The 8369-nt window shown below is 39.0% G+C and overlaps 1 protein-coding gene and 1 non-coding gene across 5 annotated transcripts in view; one reads left to right on the top strand and one right to left on the bottom strand.

Moving 5' to 3' along the window:
* Positions 1 to 167: 167 nt before the first annotated feature.
* On the bottom strand, positions 168 to 239 carry trnaq-uug (transfer RNA glutamine (anticodon UUG)). Its single transcript has one exon. It is a non-coding gene; the product is annotated as a tRNA-Gln (tRNA).
* Positions 240 to 884: 645 nt separating this feature from the next.
* The window catches only part of vdrb (vitamin D receptor b), a 34542-nt gene continuing 27057 nt past the window's right edge, over positions 885 to 8369 (top strand). Inside the window, exon 1 of one of the 4 annotated variants that reach the window (XM_055212453.2) lies at positions 885 to 1027. The gene's annotated coding sequence lies outside the window, so the exon portion shown is untranslated. Of the gene's footprint in view, positions 1028 to 4483; positions 5173 to 8369 lie in introns of those variants that run through there. The other 3 variants (XM_055212454.2, XM_055212456.2, XM_055212455.2) reach the window with 3 other exon arrangements.

Below are 8369 nucleotides of genomic sequence, written 5' to 3'. Positions count from 1 at the left end.
GACGTCGTTTGCTTTGTTTACGCAGATGAACCACACGCTTTGAATTACTTGCATTGCGAGAATGTCCTTCCGCTAATGTTTTGTCCTGTATCTGTTTACGGAACACAATAGTTCATTTGATTTCAATCTTCGACTACGGTGGCTTTTTAAGCATTCTCAAAAGGACGAGGTCCCACCGAGATTTGAACTCGGATCGCTGGATTCAAAGTCCAGAGTGCTAACCATTACACCATGGGACCGCGCTGCCACGTGAAGTGAAATAAGGGCAATTATTCGTTGTACTATTATTTATTGTTTATGTACTCTGTGGCGATATAGTCATTGGTTTCATAAAAATGTTCGCGTGTGTATACTAAAATACTCAAGCGTGGAGAGTGCTTATCACGTCAAGCGCTCGTGCGGCTCGCTTTATAGTACAATCAGTAGTTTGTCTTTCATTGTGTTTTTTATTATTATTGTGGAATATGTTGACTTTCTTAGTACATGGTGTACTACTGACAATATAATTCATTTATTAAATTATGACAAGAACATCAGAAAAGCTGTGTGTCAACAAGGTCGATGTTCTGGTTTAAAAACAACATTTAGCTATTTTTCTTCAGTTTGTCGCAAATTCACTCAGTTAAATGTTATTATTTTTTAATTTATGTGTAAACATGTACTTTCAACAAATCCTGCACATTTTAGTTAGATATTTTCTTTACTGAATGAGGTAAGTTACATTACGAATGAATTAACGTCAATTACGTTAATATTTATTATCTTAATCAATCAATCAATTCAATCATAAATTTGCTTTCTATTTACAAAATAATCTAAAAAAAAAAAAAACATTTTTTTCCGATTTGCATACAGGATTCCGATTCGCTGCCTGCTTTTGAACTTTAACCTACAACGAAGTACCAACTGTTTCCTAGCACATTCCATAGTGATCTTTGAATTATCAGAGGTCAGGACCTGTTACATCATGTCACCATCAGAACATTTTGTACATAGGAGGAAATGAAAGATTAAAAGAAGAACAAAGGTTTGTAAAATCAAATGTAGGCATTATCTTTCGCTTAGGCTTTTGAAAAATGCTGACAGCTATCATGAAGGATCTTTTGGGTAAACACATGGCGGTTACGAGACCAAATTTCTTTTGAAGCAAAAACAAGGTCCGTCCTCAGTAAACGTTTTCCCACACTATTTAGCGTCGTTCTGTATCTCTATTGATGTTTCCAGTGAAGGTAGGCTGCGAAGCATAAGTTACTTATTATTACATTATGCTACTCCATAATTCCAGACAGCCCATATATTCCAGCGCGAGATCGACGGAAACAGGCATGGGACACCCAAGAGAGGCCCTTCTCCCAGCGTCGTTTACTTCCGTCAACTGCTCTTAAAGTCTCCACAACAGTTTTCTTCGACCCTTCATTCTGCATTTTTCAATTATTACTGTTTAAAATCGACATGACTGCCCACCCTGCTAAAAAAAACAATAGACACCATCACAGAAATTCTATTGGTTTTATTGGGAATTTTATTGGTTCTAATGCAATATGGCCCAAAACACACTACAGTGTGTTGGTCTCAAATGGTATGTATTGGTTCTATGTATTGGTTCTAATGGAATATGGCCCAAAACACACTACAGTGTAGTGGTTTTAATGATAAAAGCTAATGGTTCCTATTGATATTTTAATGGAAACCATTAGAATTTTCTGTAATGGTTTTATTGTTTTTTTTTTCAACAGGGGATACACACATGTATGTATGTAAGCACAAGCGCACTAATACACAGACGTAACCACTATATAAATTTGTATAGTTTTTAGTCACGTGACGCACAAGAAAGGGCAATTAAGCGGCAGTTTAAAGTCACAATGAAAGTGAAAATAAAAATTTATTTTTGAATATTGTGGTATTTTTTATACAAATCACTTCAGATTCATTTTTTTTATTTGTGTGCCATCATAATCAAAAATGCAAATCTCATGCCCTCCTTAAATTGATCTCTTTACTTCCGGCTAAGGCGGGTGGACAGGTACATGTATAAACATGTATTTATAACCATTGCTTCAGGCTGCGGAAACATTTAAAAGAGAACAGAAAGTTCTGCTCAGCTACCGTAGTTGCAACGTTTGCGTCATCAGAACAGGGTGTTCAACGCATCACCGTTTCTGTTTAAAAAACGTTTTGCAACGTTGTGCAGCTTTATGTTCCCGGAGCCGTTGCTGTTACACAGAATGGCGGCAGGGTGGCACCCAAGCACAGCAAACTGAGGAGAACTGACTTTATGTTGGGGTGCTGTTGTTCATAACGTAACATACATAGACCTATTCATAAGCAGTAACACCCTTATTTAATTATATCACACAGGTAAACGTATACGATTAATTACTTTATTAAAATAACAGCATAACCATAGCTCGTTTGAAGTGAATATGTGAATGATTATCAATATTTGAACATAACTTGTATATTGCTTACAATGTTGTGGTATTGTGTAACCATTAGTAAAGAAAACAACAAGCAAGTTCAACAAAACGACTCTTTACTCTTCTTTTGTCTTAACACATAACACAAGCAACACTCTTCATCTTCATAGGCCCTGTCCCTTTATGAGGACTTTCGGTTCCGTGGCCTTAAATTGCGCTTGCTCACGAGTGTATAGGGTGTCCCATCTATCATTTTTACGCCACGAAATGTGCTCATCAAGGCCCTATTTGCACCCTTGATGCGGTCTTCGGCAAAGCCTGTACTGCCGCAGGCTCCACGCACTTTACCAACCCAGGCCAGAAGTTCTTGCAAAAGAGCAATCAGACCAATCAGAATACGGATGGGAGAAGTTCACACTGATGGGCAACTTCTCTTCCTTTATCCGGCATGACGCTCGAGTCTGTCCCAAAATACGACTCCGGTGCACCCTCGTGGACTTGCGTCAAAGGTCCCTAAAGTCTGCACTACATGATGTCATCAAAGTGTTTTCCTCATGCAGTAACATCATCACTCCTGACTACCCCCCTCTCGCTCAAACTTCCGTCAATATTACTGCGCCAAAGGTCGAAGTGCTGCAAACTGCTCTTCTGCCATACAATATAGTTCTCATTTTTATCCACATAAAAAATTGCCACGTTTTGTGCCAACATACTTACTTGTGTAACTACTCATGTAACAAATAGGAATAGGTGGAAGTGTTTGGTGGCTTTTAAACTCATCCCTGTTTGGATCCTAAGGAATGAATGGGGCTAGGCTAAATGCTAACACATTCACGACACGCTGTGCAAAGATTAAGTGCATGCATTGAAAAAAGATAGGTATGTATTTATTTGTCTAAGTTGAGGTAAGAACATAGTAAAATATTGAAAAACTGTGGTGTTTTCCTTTAAGATCTCTATTTTGGGGCTCGGAGGGTTAAGCACTTCTTCAGTGCTTTGAGTGCACTGTGCAAACTTGAAGCTCATTGTCCATAAGTGCCACCTATCATACATGCGTAAAACAGATGAAGGTGAACAATCGATTCGTTTTTCATATGAAGGGACAGTTTTTTGAGCTATTTGTTGTGCTTTTTCACATCGCGCCAATGTGACCTTTACATTGGGCTCTCCATAGAGAGGCAGTACAAGCCAGTCAATTTTCTGTCTGTTTCAAGGTACAAATATTTAAATAATCTTCAACAGAATAAAAATTAAGATATGATAGATTGCTGCCATTGCTTCTCCTCACTAGGGACAGAGGCACATACGTTTTCTCTTTTCTGGGTTTACTTCGACTGTAGAAACATAGAACCATTTGTCTCATGATCGGTTAGTGCATTTTAATGCACAATTCCATATTCAGTATTTAGGGAGATCCCCCACACACCCAATATTTTATGTTTTTGATAGACATACATATATATCCCTGAATGTTTTGGGTTACGCCTTGTACAGAATCATTCTTCCACTTGGTGCCCCGGGCCTGAATTTCGCCATGTGATTAGGGTTCACACAAATAAGCTTGTTCTGTGCTTTATCTCTTTTTATAATGTACGCTTGCAGACAGACACACAATGTTATGCATTGAAGACTTAAAACAGAAGCCTCTGCTATACTACTCGGGCAGACACACCCAAGTAAACCATGAACTCATCTCCTCGCTAACCCAAATATTATATTTCAGACGACTTAACATTTCCATGACTTACTGCTGTGACTGGAAATCGCATGCTGCTATTAAGTTACTGGTTATTGGTTCAGTCAGTTTGTCTGGTGTAGCATTTTTAACGTTTTCCTAATGGCATGGACCAGCTTGGCAATTCTGAATTGAGTGTCTGACACACTTTGCTTCTTATTTATAGACGAATGCGATGCTCGACCTCATGCGGACAAATTGTTTACCTCTTTGCTGCCTCTGACGTCATGACACACCCCTCGTGCGCGTGAGCGTGCGAGCCCGTGTGTGTGTGTGTGTGTGTGCGCGCGCAGTTCCTCGCCTGTGAATGCAGTGGGTTTCGCGCGTGTGCGTGCAAGAGTGTGTTTTGCTTGTGGAATGTGGGAGTTGTCCCCACGCGCTTTACGAACAACCGACCCGTCCAAACAGTGCGCGTGTGGCAGAGGATGTCACACCAACCAAAACTGCGAACGCACGCTCACGGTAGAGTCTTTGATCGGTTATTGGAGGAAAATCCGCCGTGTAGGCTAGAGTCGGGGCGGGGCGTAATTACACCGAGTCCCATCCATTTAGGGTCAAGTACAACATTATTACAGTTGTAACCAGCGTGGGTTCAAAGTTTGTTTTGTATCCGGAAACCCATCACGACAGATCGCACACATCAAGCGGACGAACTGCTTTCAGATTCGATCCTGTTTTTGTTTTTCTTGTGTTAATCCCCACGCTCGCGCTAAATCTGCGCGGGATGGATCGCGAGGCAGCCCTAACGGCCAGTATAATTCGTTAGCATCGCATCGACTAGCTCCACAGTTTCGTCCCCGTGCACGGGGCTACGGTGCGATCGGACGTGGATCGAGGCGACCCCTCTGCGGGCTGCTCTGCCGAGGCGGTGGGCGTGTTTTTCTCCTTGTCTCGGCGTGCTAGCATGTGAGCTGGCGCCAAGTTCTAGGCGTGAAAAAAGAAACAAGATTTACAAGTTACGGACAGGAGTAAACCAGCAAAAGTCACGTTACGCGTGATCGGAAAAGTTACACACAGGTATGAAGCGATCAATGGACTCCTACACTATTATCAAAGTAAACGTACTTCACTACAATTCAAAACAAAGCTGCTAACGTTACTCTGCTAATGTTAGGTAACCTACTCAAGTGACTGTTTTTGTCAGCCTTATTATGGCACATGATACTCAGAGAGTGGTAGTTTATGTGGGGCATTGCGATTGTTCAGGGTCGGTTTATAAACGTGTTATGTTTTTACACATAATGGTTTGAATGTTGCATCTGTTTTTAGGTTTTCTTCTTGCACTGATTGAATGCAATTTAAATACCGACCTTGGCGAGTTATTCAACGTGGAAAACTTTGCGCATGTATCCGAATACAGCTAACGTTACTATTAAAGAATGACCTAAAGCGGGATATTTGGTATAATGAATGATAAATCACATTGAGAGCAATGTAAAAAGCGTGTTTATTAGGATAGCTACCCATAAGCTCATCTGTTGCGGTAATTTCCAACTGCGACATCGTTCAGTCACACCTCTTGTTTATTTTTCTAAGCAGCTTTTTTATACGCAAAACGAATTAAAGTTAATTCTTTACAGGTTAAATTCTCTTATTTACCGAAATGATGTCGCTCAAGAAAAATATTGAAAAAATAAACAAGAAAAGATGATAACTATTGATCACAGAAGTCAAACTGCGACATCATCGATAACGTTTCATAATAACTTTTTAGCAAACATTGTTGAATGATGTAATGTTTAATATATCATTAATTAATGTACATTAATATAGTTTGAATTGTATTACATTTTCATTCATATATTTATACATATATTAATATTTGAATGTAGTAAACAACTCGTTGGTTTATTAGCTTTATGTTTAAGACTCTGCTTGTTTCTTAAAATGTTTATAATACTTCATATTTGTAAAAAAAAAAAAGTATAAAAAGATTGCATGTTGTGGTGTTTCATTTAAAACACAAATGGTCAGAAAAAATGTTTTCCTCCATAATATGCCATAAAAATAGAAACATTTTTTAAAACCTGTTTATAATGCTAGTTTCTGAGTCGTAATAGCTTTCAAAGTACTGTTTAACATAATGCCCTTGTGGATTATATAGAAGAGAAAACGTGTGGTTTTTTGACATGAAAGCATACTATGCTATTGGTATGTTGAGAATCTGTAGTACTGTGCATTGTTTGTTTAACATGTCTGTTGAACTGGGCTTCAGCAATCCTAATGGACAAGCACAACCAGTTCGGACACGTCGGACAAACATGGTCAAAAGATAATCGGCCACATTAACGCCCATGTTTTCTGAATATTGAATATTGGTTTCAGTTGCCTTATGACTACGCATGAGTCTGTAATGCATAAAACTTGTTTGTGGTGTGTGTGTGGTTATCAATTGGCAGTTGTAGTTGTTTTGTGAAATATGCTCCATTGTGCAAATTCAGCGTCGAGATTTGCTAATTTGAAAGGAAATGTTATGAGATAATCAACCATGTAACTAGATTACACGTGACACCATGTACTTATAGACTTTCGTAAAGGACAAGGTACTTTATGGTGGACTATTGTGGATAAACTATACAAGTAATATTAAGGAACTGATTTAAATAGTAAAGCGTAAAAGTTTAATTGAAATTTAAGTGAACATTTTGTACTACGTAAACAACATCAGTAAAGAAGCCATAGGAAGCCAGAGGAGCTGTTGGGGTAGTAGGGTTTGTTTTGCAATAAATTGTAAAGTAGTCTTAACAGTTAGTCAGAGTACAGTAAAGTGATGTGTTGGTTAAGTGCAGATCAACTGTGTAAACCAATAAATAGATAAGTATCAAGTTCCTTAATTTATGTAAGCAAAGTGGACTCGCGGTTTATTTTCTGTGCGTTAGATTGTTTATGTCTTTCATGATAGCAAAATCTGTCCTCTTTTACACTGGAAATTCATATTCCATCCTGGGAATACCCACGCACCTGTACATTCAGCTCACAATGTTGTTTTTTAAGTCTGCGTGCGTAGTGCTATCCGCAAATGTACGCGTCTCACTTAGTAGTAGAGGTCAAATTGATGATATGTTTCTTTTGTTTAAAGGAACGGGATTGTGATGTTTTGGTTGTTATTGTGGCGGTGCTCATTTTACAGGCTGGAATGTGTGTGCCTGTGTGTAGTTTCTGTTACTCTAGGCAGAAGCTGTGAGGCTTTGACTGTAGCCCTGTAGAGAGGCCCATTGAAGGGAAGCTGGCTCTGTATGTGTGTGTGCATGCATGCCGACCACTGGGATTGGACACAGGGTAGAAAGACCCCCTGTACGGAAGGAGGGAAAAGGGAGGAAATAGGAAGGAGGAGTCATTTACACTTTTCTGGTCATGTGTGTGTTCTTGCTTCATGTTTTGCGTGAACGGAGCGGAGTGGTCGCGTTACAGAAAGGGTAACCAAAGACGAGCACGTAAAGAAACTATTCACAGCTTTACATTAGTAAACAACTTGCCTTTCAGGCTGTTTCGTAACTTGCACGGCGTGGGCCTGATGTTTGTTTTTTAGTGTGGCAAATCTTTGCAATGCTTTCTTCATCTTTACATCTTTTAAAATATTGTTTCTTTGCGTTTGATGATTTGGTCAGGTCAGAAATTATTGATGTTCAATGTGAGGAGGTTTTTCAGCATGATGGAATGATAAATGATTAATGTGGGTCTTTGCATAGCATATCTTTGGCCACTGTGGATTGCTACTGTTTGCTCAATGCTTGCGCTATATGGCTACTTCAAACCTGTCATTGAGAATTTAATAGACATAAATAATAAAGAAAAACTTTTTTCTTTTCTTTAAATTGATTATGTTTAGGTGCTATTGACTTTTTCATTGTCCTGTGAGGAATAATGTAGACCTCCACTCTGGATCGGCTTCCTGATCAACCTTTTAGGGTTACGGCCTATTTTGTGGTTATGATTGGTTTATTATTGCACTTATTACATGGATACTTGCCAAATTAAATATTAATTTGAGATAAAAATTAGAGCCCGACCGATTTATCGTTTTGCCGATTTTATCGGCCGATATGAGCATGTCGCAGATATATCTGTATCGGCGTATAAGCCGCAGATATGAAGCCGATATGAACGTTCCTTACAGAACACATTAAATGCTTTTGAAAGATGTAAGTACTTATTTGTCCAGCAGAGTGCGCCGTATTGGTTGCTAATGGCGACTCAGGTCACTCACTGTAGTG

This window comes from Misgurnus anguillicaudatus, chromosome 8 (assembly GCF_027580225.2).
Source record: "Misgurnus anguillicaudatus chromosome 8, ASM2758022v2, whole genome shotgun sequence".
Lineage (NCBI taxonomy): Eukaryota > Metazoa > Chordata > Actinopteri > Cypriniformes > Cobitidae > Misgurnus > Misgurnus anguillicaudatus.
Note: the sequence above shows the minus strand (reverse complement) of the source record. Positions and strands in the feature narration are given on the sequence as shown.